Source organism: Falco cherrug, chromosome 2 (genome assembly GCF_023634085.1).
Source record: "Falco cherrug isolate bFalChe1 chromosome 2, bFalChe1.pri, whole genome shotgun sequence".
Taxonomy (NCBI): Eukaryota; Metazoa; Chordata; class Aves; order Falconiformes; family Falconidae; genus Falco; species Falco cherrug.
The window spans coordinates 113750852-113771728 of record NC_073698.1 but is presented as its reverse complement, the minus strand read 5'-3'; the positions used below and the strand labels follow the sequence as shown (position 1 = coordinate 113771728).

Sequence of the window (20877 nt, the reverse complement as noted above, 5' to 3'; positions counted from 1 at the left end):
GTGGAAGGGAAATTCCACGCCAGGTGTCCGCGGGCCGAGCCACCCTGCCGCTCCGCCGCGGTCCTGCCCGCCCCTCTGGGCTGCGCCCCTGCCGGGATGGCCGCTGCGTCCCTGGCCGGCCGCCATGCCCAGCGCCCGCCTCGGCTGCCCAGGGCCTGTAAGCCCCGCTGCGGGCAGCCGGGGCCCGCCGCCAAGCCGGGGCGGCACCCGGTGAAGGTGCCGTGGCGCAGGCCGGCCCTGGCAGCCGGGGAGGCTCCGGGCCCGGGCACCCGCCTCCCCTCGGCGCCCCCGGCCCCGCCGTGCGCCCGCCGCGGGGGCCGTGCGAGGCCTCCAGGCTCAGCGGCGGGCGGGCGCCCGCGCCCCCGCCTCCCTCCCCGCGGGGCCCGCGCCGTTTCCGTTAGGGGTGCCGTTAGGGGGCGGGCCCCGCGCGCGCCGCCTCAGGGGAGCGCGAGGTGCTAGCGCGCCGCCGGGCGGGGCGGGGCGAGGGAAGGGGGGGGGGGGGGGGGGGCAGGGGAGACGGCTCCCGGGGCCCGCACCGGCCCCTCCCCGCCTCACCGGGCACCTCCCCTGCGGCTGCGGGCACCGGGGCACGCGGAGCCCCCGCCCCCCGCCGCCGCGGCCGCGGCCCCTCCCGGGGAGCGGGGCGCTGCCGGCGCTCGGCCCCGCGGAGGGGAGCGGGGCGGCGGGAGGGGCGGGTCCTTTAAGAAGCGCCCTGGGCGCGCGGTCTCTTTAAAAGGGGAGGAGGGGCGGGGCGGCCCCGGGGCGGGGGACAGGCTATGTTAATGGTAGGGGCGGGGCGGCGGGGAGGGGTGGGTGGCGCTTCCCGCGGGCCCGGGGGGCGCTCGCCGCGGCGGGCCTGTCCCTTTAAGAGCCCGGCTGCTACCACTGTGTAGGCGAAGGCGGGAGGAGAGCGTGTGCGAGGGGGAAGGGACACTGTCCCCGCCCTCTCGCTGGGGAGGGGCGGGGCGGGGGGGGCCGGGCGAGACCACTGCCCGGAACGGGGAGTAAGAGGCGGTCCCGCCGGCGGAGTGAGTAGGGGACAGTACCATTCCCGGGGCGGGGCGCACGCGACGGGCGGTACCATTCCTCTCTCCGGGTTGCGGGACGCGGCGGGAGGGGGGGCAGGCGGGGGGGGGGGGGGAACGGTGTGGGGAAAATGGGGGGGGGGGGGAGCGGGCGGGGGGAGAGGGCGAGAGGGGCTGCGATGGGCGGTACCATGTGTGCGGGAAGGAGGGGGGGAGGCGCTGGCGGACAATGGAGCCTGTGTGTGTTTGCGGGAGGGGGAAGGACCCGCCGTCGCCGGGGGGAGACGCTGCGCCGCCCCCTCCCGCCCGGGGCTGAGAGGAGCCTCGGCCCCCGCCCCTCCCCCACGGCCCGGCGGTGAGTGAGGGGGAGGCGGCGCGGCGGGCACCGGGCGACCACCGGCACCGGCCGCCGCCGCCCGCCCAAAGTTTGAGAGTTGGGGGGGGCTCGGGGGGGCCGCGGGGAGGGGGCGCCGCCGGCGGTTGAGGGGAGCGCTGCCCCCGGGACGGCGGCGCCCCGGCGGCTCGGCTGGGCTCCGCAGCGTGCCCCGGGGGCTCGGCGCGGCGTGAGGGGTGCGAGGGGCGCCCCGGGGGTGCTGCGTGGCGGGGGTGGGGGATGCTCCGAGGTGCGGGGGGTGCCCCGGCGCTGCGCTCTGTGCAGCGCCATGCGGGGCGCCCCGGAGGGAGGGGTAGGGGGTGCTCCGGGGTGCAGGGGTGCCCGGCGGCCGTGCTCTGTGGGGGGATGTGTGGGGTGCAGGGGTGCCCGGGGACTGTGCTCTGTGGGGGGATGTGTGGGGTGCAGGGGTGCCCGGGGACTGTGCTCTGTGGGGGGATGTGTGGGGTGCTGGGGTGCCCGGGGGGCCGTGCTCTGTGGGGGGATGTGTGGGGTGCTGGGGTGCCCGGGGGCCGTGCTCTGTGGGGGGATGTGTGGGGTGCTGGGGTGCCCGGGGGCCGTGCTCTGTGGGGGGATGTGTGGGGTGCTGGGGTGCCCGGCGGCCGTGCTCTGTGGGGGGATGTGTGGGGTGCAGGGGTGCCCGGGGACTGTGCTCTGTGGGGGGATGTGTGGGGTGCTGGGGTGCCCGGGGGCCGTGCTCTGTGGGGGGATGTGTGGGGTGCTGGGGTGCCCGGGGGCCGTGCTCTGTGGGGGGATGTGTGGGGTGCAGGGGGTGCCCGGGGGCCGTGCTCTGTGGGGGGATGTGTGGGGTGCTGGGGTGCCCGGGGGCTGTGCTCTGTGGGGGGATGTGTGGGGTGCTGGGGTGCCCGGGGGCTGTGCTCTGTGGGGGGATGTGTGGGGTGCAGGGGGTGCCCGGGGGCTGTGCTCTGGGAGGATGTGTGGGGTGCAGGGGGTGCTGTAAGGGCTGTGCTCTGGGGGGATGTGTGGATGCAGGGGGTGCCTGGAGGCTGTGCTCTATGGAGGGATGTGTGGGGGATGCAGGGGGTGCCCAGGATCTGTGCCCTGTGGCGGGCTGTGTGGGGTGCAGGGGGTGCCCTGTGGCGGGCTGTGTGGGGTGCAGGGGGTGCCCTGTGGCGGGCTGTGTGGGGTGCAGGGGGTGCCCTGTGGCGGGCTGTGTGGGGTGCAGGGGGTGCCCTGTGGCGGGCTGTGTGGGGTGCAGGGTGCCGGGGAAGCCCTGGCGGCTATGCTGAAGGAGGGGCACGTGGAGCGCTTTGCGTTGCATTGTGGTGCAGGCGATGCCCTGGGGTCTCTATGGGTTGCTCTGGCTTGCAGGGGATGCCACAGAGACTGCGCTCTGTGGGCGGGTATCTGGGGCGTCCTGGGTTGCATTGTGGTGCCTGGGATGCCCGAATTGCTGCGCTGCATGGAGGGGTGTGTGGGATACCCTGCGGTGCAGGAGGATGCCCTAGGGCTTCTGCTGTGCGGAGGGATGTGTGGGGTGCCGTAGGCTGTGCTGGGGGCACTGGGTGCCCACACGGCTGTGCTGTGTGGGGTGCGGTGGGCTGCAGCACTAGGGTGCTGTGTGAGTAGGTGAGTAGAGCGTGCTGTGCTGAGGCGCACTGATGTGCTTGGAGTGCCCTAGGGGCTGTGCTGTATGGAAAGGATGGCGCTGGGTGGTTTACAGAGGTAGTTCTCTGAGTTTTTAATCCCAGTGAGGGGTTGGGATGTAGCATAGGAGGGGCTGCAACACCAGGTTTAGAATTGTTGGAATTGCCTCTGCTGGCTGTCCTAGGAGAAAAAAGCTGATGCAAGTGGGGTGAGAGCTGTGTGTGCGGACTCCGCGTTAGGGCTGGGGCACAGAAGCCTGCAGTAGGGATGTAGGGAGTAGGGTGTGAGGCGAAGCATGCAGTGAGGGGGTGGGAGACGGTACGTGGGACATTAGATCATCTGGGATGTGCTGTGAGGAAGGGATGGGGAGCTTTGTTGCAGGAAGAGCTGAAGTACAGGTGTCTGTAGGAAGGGAGGTGGAGAGGTGGATGAGGAAGTATGGAGCATGCTGGGGAGAAATAAATTGATAAATGAGGAGATGGATTGTAGTGATGGGAGGATGTGAGGAGCTGGGACTTAAGTGCTTGGGAGAAAGGGATATGGGAGTGGGATTGTGGTATGGGGCAGCAGTGTACATGTTGGGAAGGGAATTGCAGGGGTGCAGAGCTGGGAAGCAGTGGAGATAGTTCAGGGGAGTGGGAATCCAGGGAAGCTAAGCGTGTAGCGTCAAACTGGTATGTAGGATAGTTGTGCAAGAGGAGTTTGTGGGATACTGAGAGTGTGGGAGGGGATCTTGTGTGTAGGGATTGTGGGGAAGAGTAGTATCTGACAAGGCAGGGGAAATGTGTTTTATTTGGAAGTGTTTCTGCTAGGTAGAGAAGAGGCACGGTGTGTGTGCACGCATGAGAGGGAGTCTGTGCCCTGGCTTACTGCAAAGGGGTGTATGGGAGGCTGTCAGTGGGGATGAGAGAAGCTAAATCTGTGGAGATACTCAAGTTCATGAGGTTAAGGCTTGGATGTGTGTGGGAGAAAAAAACCCCAACACTGGAGACCTCAAACGCTTAGGGAAATGATGGGACAGGTAGGTGCATGCAAGCAGCAAGGCTTTACTTCTAGGATGAGAAAGATCACCTTGTATTTCTGTGTTGTCCAACTTTTCTGTCCTGGAGGCCGCTTGTGTCGGCGATGGGATGATGGGACCAAAAAGGCCTCTGACGATTGAATGTTTGGGATGCGGAAGGTGGGTGTTAGTTTGGGAGGGCAGACAAAGCATGAGGACACAGATGGGAAGAACCCGATGTGACAGTCAATTGTGGGTTGTTATTTCACTATACAATATTAAGGTGGGATGATTACATGGTTAGTGGCTTAATAGTAAACAAAATGAGAAATGAGGAAACTGCCATGCAGCGAAGGAAGAAAGTATGAAATAGTAAGTGGCAGTAGGGAGCTGATTGTGGAACAGTTCAAAGCCCACCAATGTGAAAGGGGAGACACTTTTTTTCCTTCAGAGCCAAACCTAACTTGGACTCTGGAACTGGTCTGGAAATAACCGTGAACCTCGCTTTCTGGGAGAGGAGCACCAAATCTTGTAGTCCTTACCTTGTAAAGTAACGTCTCCTTAGTTTGAGCATTAGCCTCACTGACTTTGGGGCAGAGAAGAAGAGATGCCAAGTCAAGTTTGTCTCATTAAGCCTCCCTGCTGGTGACTAGTTGCTTTACTGTCAAAATACAGTTGGAGGAAGCGGGGGAAACAGTTCTTCCAGTTTTGAGGGGTTCCAGTAACATTTTTCTTTTCCTTGAAAGTATCTTGTCCTCGGTTTCTCTGTGAAAAGCCCACACAGACATCATAGGATGCTCTGAAGCATCCTTAAGTGTATCAAGCTTTAAAAGGCAGGAGAGGGAAAAAAAAAAAAAAAAAAAAAAAAAGGCAGTGTAGATTTTGGTTTTTTTCTTCTGCTTTGTTGGAAGGTAATACCTGGTCAGTGATTGTTCAAAATATTACAAAAACAAGTGTTGGGAAGCTAGGCAAGGCATTACGTGAAATCAGATAAAAAAATATCACAGGGTATGGAATGAAAGAATTAACATATTTAAACAGCTTTATTCCTGTATTTTTGTTTACCTTACTCCTGCTTTATATTAGGGCTGTCGTGTCCGGTTGCTGTCTACAGTGGGCAGTTACAGGTGTTGAACTGGTGAAGTTACACAGAGGCTAACTACGCGGTTGTTGTGTGTTCATCCTGTGCTCACAGAGTGCACATGCCCATATCCCATGGCAGACCGATCTGCTTTCTCCTGGGAATGACAGGGGTTGCTTTGGTGAGATTTTATAGCCATTTTTGACAATTTGGCATGATGGCTCTGTTGGGTGGTGGTTGGTGTTTTGTTTTGTTTTTTTAACAGTGATCTCCAAAGAGATTATTTTTAATGAATGTGCCCTTTTTTCTTACTCGGAGCATAAAAATGGCTCAAGGGCTCATATTCTTTCCCTGTCTCCCTTGCTGGCCCCTCCTCAAACAACAAAAGAAAGGCATCTTTCTCTTTTTAACTTGGACTTAGCAACCATGCCAGTTTTGGGATTTTGGAATTTTTTTCAGCGGGGTGGATGTGGTGTTTTTGGGTTTTTTTTGTTGTTGATCTGGTTTTTGGTGGTTTTTGGTGTTTGGTTTTGGTTGTGTGGTTTTTTTTTTGTGTGTGTGTGTGGAGAGGGGTCTGGGGATCTTGGGTCTCACTGCACTGTTGTGAACTCTTAACACCTTAATTGAAGGGGTGGAGATGCTGAATCACTAACAAAGACCTCCTTTATCCAAAATGTTAATCAATCATTGACGTTAAATAAGTGTGAACAAAACCAAACAAAAAAACCTCCACCCTAAACAAGTTTTTGTCTAAGTCCCCCTCCCATTCAGCTGCTCATATTTGGTCAGGTTAACTTTAGAAATTCTTCTGGGGGTGTCTTTTTTTCCTGTGTATGTACTTGGTTTTGGCAACGTTTGGTAAAAGTTCTGTTGCTGACTTCCCAGTATAGTTTTCCCAGTACAGATTATTTAGCTCATAAATGCAATAAAGATGTTTTGGGAGAAACTGCAGTTTACTCTGTTGTGAGGGAAGTAGCTAGACTATGACAGCACTGTTGGAACCATCTTTTTGTGGTCTAGGGGGGTGTGTATAGGTGCCTTTTTTAGTTTTTGTTTTGTTTTGGGGAGATGTGTTGACCAATAAACAAATTAACTGATCACAAAAGAGGAAAGCAAAACAACAACAACAACAGTTTTCTAAGCTAGGCAGGATCTGAACTTTAAAGTGACAGAAAATAAATAGGTTTCTGTTCATACAACCTGAAACTTTGTAGATCTCTTCTGTATATTGTGAATACAAAGGGTGTGGACTCTTTCTTCCTTGTGCTTCTCTTTTCCCCCCCCCCCCCCCACTCCCCATCTTGCATTTCATCTTTACAGTTCATGTACTTGGATTGTTTTCACTCAGGGTTAGTCCTCCACAGCCAGAGAAACTACATTTGTCACTAAATATCCAAATATAGAAACTAAGGCAACTGTAAGCCACAAGGCTAAAATATTAATATACAACAACTTTTCTGAACAGTTTATATGTTTGAGGTGGATAAGAATGGAGTGCCTTTGATCCATGTTTCCAAGCTATTCAAAGGCTTGCAACTCTCTAATATGTTGACTTTCCATACCTATTTCTACATGTTTCTTTCTAGATTATTTTTTTCCTTTTGAGTTCCTGACATGCTATGTCAATTCTGTTGCCTTACGAGCTGTGCCTATGGCTCAGGAATTTTGTTGGTCTCTTACAAATTCAATGGACACCCCCCCACCCCCCCCCCCCCCAACCACAACAACCTTATCCTGTGGAGCAATTTACACGCAAGTGAGTATTCAAACTAATTCCCATCTTAAATGTAAGTTGTGTTACCTAGCAGGGTTTGATCTCTTCTGCTTTCTACAAGTTTACCCTAATTTTGTCAGTGATGCAGGCAGCCTTCATAAAATCCTTCTATCTAGTTTGCGTTGGCCTTGGACTTCACAGAAATCTCTGTGCCTTGGTAAGGTCTGTGGTCTGTTTACATAGATACCAAGTCCTTTAACCCAGCAAGATTTGCTATGGGCTTGGATTTCCTGCTTACAAGCTCTGTTGGAGTCCTTCTAGTCTTCCTGCTGGCAAAATGAAGGTGTTAACTCAGGTTTTCAGAGCAGTTTGTGAATGGAAGGACATTGCTGAATTTTTGTCTGAGCACTGCTCTGCCTATAGTATTTAAAATAGTTTTCCCCTGTACCTTTACTTGTCTGTTAGGTTGTTTTTTGGGGTTTTTTTTCTGTTTTAAAAGTTTAATCATTTTGGAGCTGGACCCCACTTTGTGGTGGGAGCGATACAAATGCAGAAGAACAGGAACCTTGTTCATAATTAGGAATTCCAGTTAATCTTGAAGAACTTGAGCAAAAAAAGTCCATCTGTTGGGAAATTTCTGAAGAGTTGCCTTTAAGACCGCAGGGTCTTACAAACGCTAGTTAGCTCAAAAACAATAGCAAAACCTGAGGTGATGTTTTGATGTGTGCTGAATTCAAATGAACTGTTCCAACACTGACTTAAAGCCTGCTTCTTCAAAAATAGAAATTTTACTTTGTGACTGTATCCTTACCTATAGGCCTAGCCACCCTTTGTTAGTATGCCTGTGAGCATTTATTTTGGTGCTAGAATTGGCTTCTGAAGAGTCCTTGGCGCTCGCTGGTCTGTTTTTGACTCTGCACCACCCCTCTGTGTGTGCTGGAGCAGCCATAGACTGAAACGCATCAAGGAACTGCCCTGGATTGTAAGTAGCCTGGCAAAAAAGTAATTATACTTAGCGTGCATCGGTTTGCCAAACTGGTTCATGGTTTGGCCATGCAAATGGTTGTATGGGCACATCAGACAGCGTGGTGCAGGAGTGGAAGTAAATATTGGTAGTGGCAGTTTTTTAAGCTGGTGTTGCTGCCAAGAGGAATGCTCATCTATACCCCTAAGAGTCTGCTAAACTTGCTAAATGTTACTTACACCTATTTGTTACACCTTCCTTTGCCTGAGAACAGTTCCTTCAGCTTACCTTGTTCTCTTTGCCAAAAATGTTTCTCATCTCTGAATGCAATGTATAAAAAGAGAAGTCCTCTTTGAGAAGCTTTAAACCGGGTAAAAAGAAGAGTTTGATGGTTTAGCTATGGAAAAGTTTCTGCTGCTTCAAGACTGACTGATGATACAGAACATGTAGTGTAAATTGATGATAGACTATTTAGTGTGGTTGCAATTAAGCAGTGAAGCTCATGCTGTGAGAATCATCAGGAGCAAGAATTCAACAAGAGTTAAAAAGGATCAGATGTCTGTAGGAATAAGAATAATATTCAATTATCATAATCAGTGACAGTAGAAACTTTGGAAGAGGTACTAAGCCTGTAGTCTAAACCTTGATTTTTGTTCTGCTTTAACAAATACCCTTCTATACTGGGAAAGAGAGGGAGGGAATAGCTTGTTGTGCCTGGGTTTGCAGCGGGGTTCTCTCACACTTCTCTGGAAACTTGATTGAGACCAGTGTGTGAGATGTGTCATTGAACTGCATAGGCTTCTGGTTGGATCCTGGTGATCCATCCTGAAATCTGGTCTGAGCTACGAAACTGTGGCTATTGCAAAGTGAACTGCTGCTACCTGACCTTTTACATTTGTTTTACTTCTACTTCTGTGGGTTGTTCTTGCCTCCTCTTCAGCAGTCAGATCTCAGCACTCTGTTTTCAATTTACTTTGACAACACTGATTGAATTTATTTTAAAGACTCTTAGGAAATTGCAGTTTACCATATCTGAAGAATGAATGTTATCTCTTTAGAGTAGATAGACATGCTCAGAGATCCATTTTTTTCCCAGACTTAAAAGCAGAGGTGAACTTTCTGATTGTTTGGCCTCTGCAAAGGAAGGAGCTTGTAGAATAGGGAAGGGAGAGGAAAAGTGGAACTGTAATGTGGTTGGCTTGTTTGTTTGTTTTTAAAGCCTAGGCAGAATCAATGAAATCCTTTTGAAGGAAGGAAAATGGAAGGTATGCTTTACCAGTGACATAATTCCCTTCCACAAAGCAGGGTTGAGAGGTGGTGGAGCAACATCCTCTGAGAGTTCACTGGAAATTGGGTGCTGTAGTCTGGAAAACAATACTGATTTTAAGTGCTCCTTAGTGGTACAATCTATGGCAAAAAGAGTGTATGATATACGCAATAATTTAACTGCATATGGAATTGAGGGAGAGCTTGCTGCTTTCTGTATTGAGTTCAGAGCAGTTGTGCTTCAGGCACAGGTAGCCATACAGCTGCCTGCTCAACTCTTAACATTTGCAATTACTTTGAGTGGTTGTCCTGTTTCCGTGGCTGATTGGCCTCTTAAGAAAGCAGTGCCACTGTATTCTTGCTATTTAGCTTTCTGTTGGGGCTGTCTGCATGGCAGTAGAACAAGGGGATTGTAAGTTGCTGACCCATCTTGTCACTGGATGGTGTCCATGTGCCTGTTGTTGTCCTCTATGCCTTCTGAACAAAGGGTGCAGATACCTGTTTTACCTTATCGGTAGTGTGGCTAGGGCCCATGGGCTCTTAAAACCAGATTAGGTTGGATTTGGTGGTGAACTTGAGAACAGAACCTGGCTCTTAACGTGCCTGTGATTTATCTGCTTGACCATGTTACTTACGCTCTACAAATTGCTTTAAATCTGTGAGTCGGCTCGTGTATGTTGCATGAAGCTATCTTTGCTGCCCTTGCAGTGTGTATAGAATTATGCAAAACCTGAAGGAAAACTCTGGTTTAGTGGTTCACTGATAAAAACACTGGGTAAGATCAAGCACTAGACCCTTTTGCAGGTTGCTCGGAGCTATGGTCTCTGCATTTTGCTAGACTGACTTCTTCAGGTGTCTTGATATTGCTGTTCCACTGCCTGTGAAATAGCAGTGTTTTATCGATGTACCAATCTGGTGTTGTTTGAGGACTGATTAGGAAAGTATTTGCAGTGTAATATAAAACAAAGTTGTAGCCTGTTGAGGTGAATAGTCACAGCTTCTACAGTGAGAGCTGTTACGGTGGAAAGTTTAGGCAGTCTTATGTATGGAGAGACACTTCTTGGAACTTTTGCTAGCAGAGTTGAAATTTTCCACCACATTGTATATGTATGCATGAGGAGGGAGTAAAGAACTTCAGGCCCAAATGGATTGACAGCTTGTTAGCAAAAAAATGCTTTCTTCTTTTTCTCTCAAAAAAATTAAAAATTAACCTTCTTGTAGTTGGGGATAGAAAGTTGAAACTGTCAGGCAAATAGCCACCATCCAGCAGAAATGCTTCTGAATGCTCTTGTGAAAGCTAGCTTTGATTTGACAGTTAGGAGTCTTTGAAAATAGCGCTCTGTTTATACAGTACAGTAAGTACTTTGAAGTACGTTAGGCTTTGCTGTACACGCGTGGCTAACTAGAAGAATATTAAGCGTATACATCTTAAAAGTAGGAAGGATGTACACAAACAAGAATATAGTTTATTGACATATTTTGTTGAGTGAGGGAGGATCCCGCAGCAACTGGATTTGCATGCTCTTCATATTTTTTGTAAGATCATGTCAAAGCAGTAGATTTGATAATAGACCTGATTATACAATTGCTTAATTTCTTGTCAAAATAACATTTTTACATGCAGTGTTTTGAGATCTTTTAGGTGACCTCATGTTATTTATCAAATGTCAGTTTTTCATCACAGCAGCTTTGATATAGTCATGTAGCATCGTGGAGCACTGTGTACATGTAGTCTTTGCTTGCTGGAGTTCTTTGAAGTGCCTTACTCCTTAGAAGAGTCATTGCTCTGTTTAAGATCCTACATTTAATGACTAGGAAACCAGTATACAGAAGCACTCCACTGTGTTGCTAAAGGTTGTGCTGCATCTAATGTGCCTAATGCAGGTCTAAAAGCAAAGAAATGAGAGGTTCATGTGCCAGGAACATGTACCCCTTGACATACATCTTACCCAGCAGTAAACTGCATGATATAGTAATTCTTCAGCTCTGCACCTGTGGGAATGCCTTGTTTTGCAGTGCTGAGCTCCCCAGGTGTGAGTATCTGGTGCTATAAGACAGCAGGAGGCTTGTGTAGGAGAGAAGAGCAGAGGGATGGCTGGTGGCATCAGTCCTGAGTGAAAACGGGTCTCACAGGCAGCGCTGGAAGGTAGCGATGCTGGGAGTCTTGAAAAACTGCTCGCTTGGGATAAGAGAGAGACCAGATACCTGTTAAGGCGAAGGTTAACATGAAGGAAGGTGTGTGGGTTGGTTGCCCCCAGCAATTCTGTCAGGCATCATGTGTGATGTCCCCTTGCAGCATAGTGGAGAACTGCCGCTTGCTGTAGCGCTGGCTTTTCCTCAGAGGAGGTCTGTCCTGTACTGACCCATCCCAGACCCACTTAGCTTATGAGAACTGACAAGATTGCAGCCTGAGGAGTTATGCCTGAGGATTGTTTCTTATCTTTTGTTCTGGTAGCCTAGTGAAGGGATGCTGAAATGAAAAGAAAAAGCACCTGTTTTTTTTACTTGCTGAACTGATAGGTGGCTTATTTCTCCCAAGCCTTCTGCTGGTGTTACTACGTGTTGACTCCTTCTGTCCTCCCATCCATTATTTCTACGTCCTTCCCCCTCTGCAGATTAGTTCCTGAAGAATGGGCTGCTGGCAAGCCTGATACAGGTGTATTTTACATACATGTCCCTGTCTAAATTTCAGAAAAAATAAACACAGAGAAATAAGAGAAAAAGAGATCACCTCTGGCTGTGAACACGTTACCTACTTCCTGAAAAGTAGATGGAGTTTTGTCAGAAGGAAAAGCTATGAAAGCAGCCCGCAGAAAGCTCTAGTGTTACCTGCTGGACTCCTGCATGTAATGCTGGCTGGTGCTGGTGGTGGTAGCTGCTGACATCATGTAGTAAGCTGCAGAAGCCTGCCATATATTAGGGAAATACTGTTAAAACATTTCTTGAAAAATCCCTTATTGCTAGAGCTTTTGATCTTTATCAGTGTTAACAATAGTAGGAACTCTAGAGCAGACAAGCTGCTGCTAAGGTAAGTGACGCTCCCATGTGAAGTGCTTCAAACTCCAGTTGTAATGTACATAGACTGCTCCCAGCATTGCTAACATAGGTGGAGCTAAACCGATGTTGGCAGCTGTGCTGGAGTACACCGAGGCTGAGCTGAGGTCCTCGCGACGTCGTGGTGTGCTATGGGTTATGCGACAGCGTGCCTAACGCCCTGGCAGCAGCCTAGCCGACCTGCACCTGCAAATGCCACTGATGCTGGTGAAGCTGAAATGGTGTGAACAGCAAGGGGAAGCGTTAATAGCATTCCTGTACAGAAGTGAATAGTTGTAGTTTAGGCTTTGGGGTTTTTTTAGGGTTTTTCTTTTAGCTTTTTGCCCCAGACTGGTTTCTGGAACTGTGTCAGAATGTACCAAGAGGTTGTTCTAGTTCCAGGTGGACCAAGTATTTCAAGTGTTGGTTTTTTTTTTTTTACGTGGTAGTATCTGGGAAATTGAAAGGGACTTCATGTCTGGCTATGTGCACCTTGAATCTGCTCACCAATGTCCGTAATTGCCTGTCTTCCCTGTTACTTTAGGGAAGGAGTTGTAGAAAGAGTTGTACAAAATCAGAAACTGTCTAGGATGGCCGTTCATCTCCACTGTGTTAACACACACTGAAGTATTGTCAGATGCACTGAAAACAAAGTTGAATTGACACATAGTTGTCCTTTTGATAAAAAGTGTTAGTGTTACTCACAACTCATAGAAGTGATGGTTATGAGAGTAGTAGACAATGCGTCTGTTGCAGAAGATTATTTCAGAATGATTTTTGTAAATACCTAGAAAGAATAATTACTTAAACAGCCTTTTCATCATGGCTTCTGTTGATTGTTGATGTGCTTGTCAGAAGGAAGAGAATAGTTGGTAGAGATACCATTGTCTGAGAGCAGTGGATGGTTACATGGAAATGTCATAAAACATTTCATTTTCTGAGCCTTTGGGTTTATATTTATTGTGCTTTGTCAGTGATTGCCTTGACTGCACTTTTTAAGGATGGAGAACAAAAGGTTGGACTTTCTGTGGCCATTGTTGTGAATGGATTTCAGGAAGCGTCCATGTGTGTGGTGATAGGAGTTGGGGGGGTGAGGTGTGGGAGGAAGGGTATCTGCACTGTCTTACTCAAGATATGTGGATGGGCAGGCAGAGGTAGGCTCAGCGGAGCTATGTTTGTATGAACATATGTACTGCATTTCCACAGGCAGGGGTGGTTAATTAAGTATATTCTTAGAGTTTCTGGGAGGCTTATCCTGTTGTCCTAAATTCTTACGTTAATCCAGGCTACTCAAAGGAACTTTTCTTCCTTGTAACAGTGAAGTCTTGCATGCTCTTTCCATGTCAATGTGCTTGTAGGTCATCAAGGTGTTAATTTTAAGCGAGGCTCTCTTTGCTCAGCCCCTTCCTCTGTGTTTTAAGGCATGGCCGTGCAGTTGCGGACAATTTAGAGGTGTGTATGCGCCACCGGTACAGGAGAAGATATTTTCTCTGTGGAGGTTGTAAGGCTGCCCGGTGAAGACTGCGTAGTCTTTGCATTCGTGTAGGAAAATTAGTTCAGATGACAGATTCTTGATTCTTCTTTTGATTGAGAGTTGCTTGTGATGCAAGACTATGAGCAAAGAGGTAACACTGTGCAGGCTTGGGATTAGCAGTGATTTCTCTGATGTGCATAAGGAGGAATTCTTGGCTTTGAAAAACTGTGAGAACTTTGTGTAGGCCATCGTTTTTCATTGGCAAGACATAAACACAGAAAAGTCCATACTGCTTCAGGGTAAGTTAGGACCATCTAGAAACTGGTGACTGGCTGTGAGTTGCTATCTAATCAGCTTAGTATTAATAAGTTAGTTCATGATGTTGAGAAAATAATTTCTAAGTAGACGGTATTTGTGGCTCACTAGGGAACGACAGAACGTGGTGTTTTCCCCAGTCAGCAGCTGTTTTGGGTAGAATATGGTCCATGTGCCAATGAGGTGCCCCTGGTGCAAGTGGCCACTGCCTTTCTGGCAGAAGGAGGGCATGAGCCTGTCAGCTGAAAGTCTACTGTGTGATAGCGTTACAGTGTCATTGAAGGATGAGGTCTGCAAACCCTGCAATGGAAAGAGCCAGGGCAGTAGGTCGTCAGGCCCATCTGCTGATGCCTTGCTTGGACAAGCAGAGTTGTATTGTGTCCGGATGACATGCGTATTGATACTGTGTCTTTAGCCCCAGTAGTTCTTTAGGGGTTTCATAAAAAGGACAGAGGGACTTGGTGGGCGAAGAATACAAGTAGATTTGAACAACCAGTCTAAGCCTATCCACGCCTGTGCTGTCGGTCGCTGCTGCCTCCTTTGTGCCAATGCCAGTGAGCATGTGGCCACCTGGCTGGCTGGAATGGAAAGCTTGTCTCTGAAAATTAATCATATCTTTATCTAGAGTTAGTTTTCAGCTGGGTCACAAGTGCTAGTGATGGCTGGAAGGGATTGAGTTGGATAGATTTAGGCTGGCTGAAGTTGCTTTCCTGGGTCCAGCATGCACTCGGTGTACGTACGTCAGGAGGCATTTTTGACAAATCGATTTGAATACTGATGGGTCCAATACTAGTCGTGTTATAAGCGCATGCTTTATGCATTCATGGGAAAGGATGAGGAGGACAGCTTTTGCTAAGAGGTAGAGGCAGATTTCAAGGTGTAGTTAAAAGCCCTTAGTAGGGGCCTTATCTGGAAATTGGGACTGGTTCAAGGGATTGAAGTGTCCCTGTGTCCACAAGTGTCACGGGGAGGCATGTGGGGTGTAGAATACTCTTGTCAATTTATCTGTTTGCTTTTACTTTTATATGATCTGAAGGGAGTCTGACGGTTCAATAAAAGCCTTGAATGACACCTCCTGCATCTTCCTTGTTTCCCAGTTGCACTCTTTATCAATGAGGTGTGTAAGCAAGTACTTTGTTAAACAGCAACTTATTAAAAAGTAAGGTGCAGTTCAACTGCAAGTGTGCAAAATAAACAAATGCTTAACAAAACTGCTAAGTGCAGCATGTGGTGAAAACCAGTGGTAGCTCTTGGGGTGTCCTGGGTGTAGTGGAATCACCTTTTGCCAGTGCAGCTGTTCTCCCTCTTATGTGGTTGAATGAGGGTCGGAGCAGTAGGATGTGCCCTTCCCAGTAAAATTGCACTGAAGGAGCATGTCGGCTGATTCATCGCCTTACCCCACCTCTCGGGTCACACCGGGAATCCGCTGGTGGATGCACATGCAGAGGTTTGCTTCCTGGTGGCTGTCAGGATGAACGGCTGTTGGTGCTGCTGTTCTTGGTCCCTCCTGAAGCTCCTGCTCTTCCCAGAGCAGTCTCTTACTCCACTCTCTTCTTTCTTGCCTACTCCACTATCCCAGCCGCAATTCAGGGTGCGGGCTCAGCTTGCGTTCAGAGTTACCGTTTGTTTTCTGTAGCAGCAGGTCTCTAGCCTTTTTTCTTTTTCCGTGCTGATTTTGGGCTCTCACCACCCTCAGTCCAGCACAGACTAACAGTCTCAGAAAGGCCGCGGGGAAAAAAGAAGCTTGCTCTTTCTTGTATGCAGAGAAAGAGGTTTCTTGCCTTTAATGCTTCGTGTCACAGTAAGGCCACAAGTTTGATACTTTTATCTACTTGGTATGCCTTTATTTCATCTCTCCACATTCTCCTTCTCAAAGAGGGAGAAAAGACTGAAGTGAATTGGTGATAACTGCAGCTGTTCCTGCTGAAGCAACCGTAATGCTGTACACCTCCAAGTACCTGACCACTTGCCACTATCAAGTTTCTGCAGTTTAAGGGCATAAAGTAGGAATAAGCTAGTTTGGATGTTTTTTTCCCTTCTGTTTGCAGCACGGTAATGTGATGGCTAGTTCGTAGAAGTACAGGGAGGGTTCATGAATACTTTACCAAAGGGTAAACCAAGATGTGCATTTGTGTCTTGTTAGTTACTCTGCAGTAGCTGCTTGTTTACACATTCTCACCCTTTTGCTCTTAAATTCACTGTGAAGCGAGCTGTCTTGGCACCGACTATGCAGGTGAGCAGCAGAGATGGTAAACTAGGCGATGAAATTACATTGCAATAACTGTCTGGGTAGCCTTAAGGATGGATCGTGTCAGATCATATGTATCCCTCTTGCGGTCCTGAGCTGCGGTCTGTGAGGCTGCCCTGCTTCAGTACTTTGCCAAGTTGGACTTGAATGTTTCAAGCAATAGAGCTCTGACGGTTTGCTGTGACAGATTCTCTCCATCCTGATGTGTGCTGGTGTTCACATGTGTTTCCTTTCTAGGGAAAAGGTGATTTCTGTCACTGCTTTGGTAGAGGTGTGTCAGTATTGGCACTGGCATGGCATAGTCTGTATTGTTTTGTTGGGTGGGGTGGGGGAAAGAAGAGAGGAGATATAACTGGGTAATTGGATTCAGGGATGATTATGCTGCTGTGGTAGGTTTTACTGGATGAAGCAGCTTGTTGCGATAGGTGTTTGTTTCAGCTTCTGTCTGCAGGTGTGACTTGGCTAGATAAGGATGGTCTATCACGATGATTTCATTGTTTGATTTGGCTGAACTGGGTGGAGAATGTAGCTGCATTGTTTGGGACTAGCTTTGTAGTTCGGTTTTGTTGAAGTGGATTACATGGCAGCACATTGCTACATTATTAAGGTGAAGCTGCAGTAGATAATAGTTGGAGAATGTTGGAGGGAAGAGAATATGCGCAGGATTTCACAATGCGTAACTAATTGAGCCTCGCAACAGCTCCTGTGTTCCTGTTGGGAGATCTGGTCAGCAGAATGCGTTGGGATTACACAGAAAACCTCTGGTAGTGATTTCAGTTTGCAGTCATACTTTAACTGCAAGACTGTCCATGCTGTGTAAACCGCTGAGCGTGCTCCCAGAGACCGCGCTGGCCCCCACAGTGTGAAAGTTGTCTGGATTCATACTGCTCTTGCAGCATTTCCAGTTTTCACGGTGGGTGAGGGAGAATCTGGCAGGTAGCTGCTCTGTCTGTCTTTACTGACCTCAAACTTAGCATTAAGCCGTTCCACAGAGTCTGTGTTTCTTTGTATGACTGAACTTCCAGGTACTTAAACTTGCTTTAACATGTGAGCGAACGCTAATTGATGCAGAGTTGTCTCCACTACTGAAAGTGTGGCTGATCGGTTCTTGGGCATGGAACTCTTTTGGCTTTATAGGAAATAACCGTAGTGCAAGGTGGGGCTAACCTATCTATCTTGAGCAAGCTTGCAGTATGTCTTGCTTGGGAAGGTTTGCAGTTGGATCCCCTTCTCCCTGTAGTGTAGCACAATGACGTGAAGCAGGAGCTGCCAGAACAGTAGCAGATAGTGCTTCTTCCTTCTAAAACCTGCCTGGTTTTCCCCTGGATGTGATTGCCTGGCTTTACCTGATGCTTGATGTTTTTATTTATGCGTTGTCTGGCTGTGGAGGAGATTGTATATATGAAGCACAGGGGTTTGGCAGAAGTTGCTGGGCACATAGTGAGGGAAAGGTGAGCCTTTGAAGAGAGATGGGTGCAGAGAAGGGGAGGTTACATGTCCGAGCTTTGTGCCAGCTTCTCTAAGCACAGATGAGCTCATGGGAATCCAGCTAGCTCAAATGTGGGAGTGCTAAAGCAGGTCTGACCTATTTCCCCTCTATGCGGAGCACACATCTTCAGACTTTTCCATTCTGACGGTGGCTTTTTCACTGCTGACAAATCTTGCCAGTCTGAGCAGAGGCTTCCCCTTGTCAATGGTTCAGAGCAAGTTTCGATTCCTCTGCTTCTGTGGCTGGCTGCATGGGAGGGACACACAGCTTGGCTGTGCATTCTTGTTGGTGAAACTATTCCTCTCTTCTTTTTCCAGGTGATCGTTTCTTGTCAGACAAGTGGTTTGCAACTCATGGCCTCCACAATGAGTACTGCCGTGTCGTGACACCAGGGGTCTTGGTAAGCTACTTGTTGGAAAGGCGAGGACCTATCATATCTCCACAGCTGTGGGTCCATCTCTTTTGTCTCTGCAATTGAGGTTTGAAGACATTTTAAGCCATCCCAATTGTAAGCTGCAACCAAGTGGGGTGAGGCTACTTTTCACCTGTTCTCACTTCCTCCTCTGAGCTGGCAGTGGCGCTGATGTGGTTACATGATCAACCAGATCAGGGGACTAATCCAGCTGAATAGAGATTTCTGCTGTTTCCCTTGGGTTTGTTCCCATTCAGATCTTCCCCTGATGTGGTCAGGAGAGAGGTGGTGAGAATGAGTAGCCAGTTGAACCATCCTTTTTCCCTGCAGCTGTTGCTTGGCATACCTTAAAGCAATCCTGAAAATGCAGCCTTGGATGTAGCTTGCCAAAATGTCTTGAAAAGTGGCTGGCTTGACCATTCACTGTCAGTGACCCTACCTCTAATTTTAGAGCAATGATAAAGGCTTTGCTATGGCAGGCAGACTCCAGCTGCAAAATACATTTCTCTAGAGCTTTTCCATTATTGAACCCTAGATTCCCAGACATACATATGTTAGAAGTGCATTTAGAAAAACCATGAGACATTCCATTTCACATTATAAAAGATGGTACATTCCCAGTGTGCAGAAATGAGAAGCCGAGGAGGTTGAGCTGCTGTTGTTCCACCAATGAATATATTGATGTATCCTTTATAGCTCTCTCTGGTAAGAAGAAATTTAAAGTGAGATTGGAAAATACAGTTCCCTTGCAGAGCGCATCAATTCTAATAGATGGAAGATACGTGTATATAGGATAATAAAAAAGTAGGGTTAAAAAATTGGAGGAGGTTGATTTTTATTTTTTTTTTCCCCCGTGAAGTACTTGAAAGTTTGGTGATGTCAGAAATACTGTGCAGCCAGTGTGATCCTGGTTCTGTTCTTCATGTTTTCTCATTGCACTGTGCAAGACTGGGAGTCTGAGAGAATTCTCATCTTACAATAACAGGTAACATGATAATGCATAAATATCAAAAGTGGAAAAGCAGAGGGTGAAACAAGTAGAATACTTAAGTTCATCACACAGACATCTACATCCTGCTTTTAGCATTGAGCTTTGCTTACTTTGTTCCTTTTTTCTTTTTTTTACCTGAAATTTACCCTATTTTCAGTCATACCTTCACCATAAGTGAGGAACTCAATGTATCACTGAGTTGCACTGACTTAAAGATGCATAAATCTCTTCTGAAAAGTGGAATTGGTTGCTGTTGATAATGTTACGATTTTGTTGTCAAAACAGAGCCAAATTTGCATGCGAAGATGGTACAATGTAGAGGCTCGTGAAGATGGTCTCTCTTGTCTTTAATGTATCTGTATAGCACCAGCTCCAATTACAGCATGTTAGTGGTAACAATAGTAACAGAGTAACTCCAACATTGCTGGCATAACTGGAGGGCTAACCAGCTGATAGCCCCAGAGGCAAGTGGATCCTGTGGAGTGTGTGGCTCAGACTGGAGTTCATCTGATTACCTAATAGAAGGCATTAAAAATGAGACCTTTACTGTAGAAACATTCCCCACAGTCATGGGTTTGTGCAGCACGGTGGAGGTGAGAATAGGGAGCAGGATGATTTCTGTGGCTTACGAAGGAGGCATGTGGTAGAGAAGAGAATTTTTGGAGAGGATGCAGAGCTTCATGGAACAACTGCAGTGTGGAGCACTATCATGTACAGCAGTGCAAAGTCACTAAAAACTGTAATGGCACAACCTCACAACAAGATATATTTGGGGAACTGGAAACCCATGGTGCTCAATACTACAAGTTACTGGTAACTCCTTGGCTAGTTGGTCATGTGGTGCCTGTGTTTCTTAATCCTCTGGTGTCAGCAATTAAGCAAACCAATTTTTGTTTTCTAAACACAATTTGAACAGTAGTTTTTTCATAAAATTCAAGACGCTCCCAGTCTGGTGAGATTTATTTTGTTTCATTTGATATACACGGGAAGAAACTGCTTCTTTGGGTGCTGAGAAGGAAAACCAGGAATATTTACATTTGAATAATATTTAACTAGCAATGCTTAATACATTAACAATAAATCTTGGTTAGATTCTAAATTAAGTGGATTTGCATCTGAGTAGGTGAGGTGAACAGGAGAGATTTTGTTGAAACATAAACAAGACAGAAATTTGTTCCAGAATAATTTAGCCCAAAGGACGTAAACAGTAATGTTCAATAGTTTCCTCCTCCAGAAACAGTTTTATGTGCCTTATTGCCTGTGTCATGCATATTGTTTCTTAGAAAGAAGCTGAAAAAAGTGCTTTTGTTGTGTGATTGTTTTTGGTTGGTTGTTTTTTTTTTTTTTAAAGCCTCAAGAGTCTGCATAGTGTTGCTGAGCAAATTTAGAGAGGTAGTTCTCTAGTGATCTTTTGGCCTTTCTAATAGATACACTGAGTGACTAACCTGGTGTTTTCAGAGCAATCACAGCATAGCTGGTTGCTTACAGGTGGTCAGGAAGGCATTTTATTTTATTTTCCTCCCTTTGTGCAACCCTTAGCACGCATCATTGAACATATGTCTAGTTATATTGGACCAAGGAGGCAAAAGATTTGAACAGAGTTTATGTTCTTAAGAAATATCAGATTATGGCCATCCACAGGAGAGTCCTGGATAGCTAAGTCATGTTGGGGGTTTGTAATTTTGGCTTCCTACTGACTTGCTGTGAGATGTCTTCAAGCTGGGCACAAATACAGAATGAAAGTGTCCAGATACGAGGTGCTTCCCTGTTTTGTTTACTTCAGAGTGGTTTCCTTTGGATGAAGGGAAGATGGCCTCACTGCCTGTAAACCGAACGGCCAGCAAGGGCTGCCTCCAGTTTGAAACA

At 48.1% G+C, this 20877-nt stretch overlaps 1 protein-coding gene across 15 annotated transcripts in view; it reads left to right on the top strand.

Moving 5' to 3' along the window:
- BCL9 (BCL9 transcription coactivator) overlaps nt 1-20877 on the top strand; it is a 61372-nt gene that overhangs the window by 27906 nt on the left and 12589 nt on the right. For 2 of the 15 annotated variants that reach the window (XM_055702275.1, XM_055702276.1), the window contains exons 1-2: nt 2604-4045; nt 17926-18008. The gene's annotated coding sequence lies outside the window, so the exon portion shown is untranslated. Of the gene's footprint in view, nt 1-864; nt 890-974; nt 1029-1218; nt 1381-2603; nt 4046-7619; nt 7802-13209; nt 18009-18879; nt 19006-20877 lie in introns of those variants that run through there. The other 13 variants (XM_055702273.1, XM_055702271.1, XM_055702265.1 and 10 more) reach the window with 13 other exon arrangements.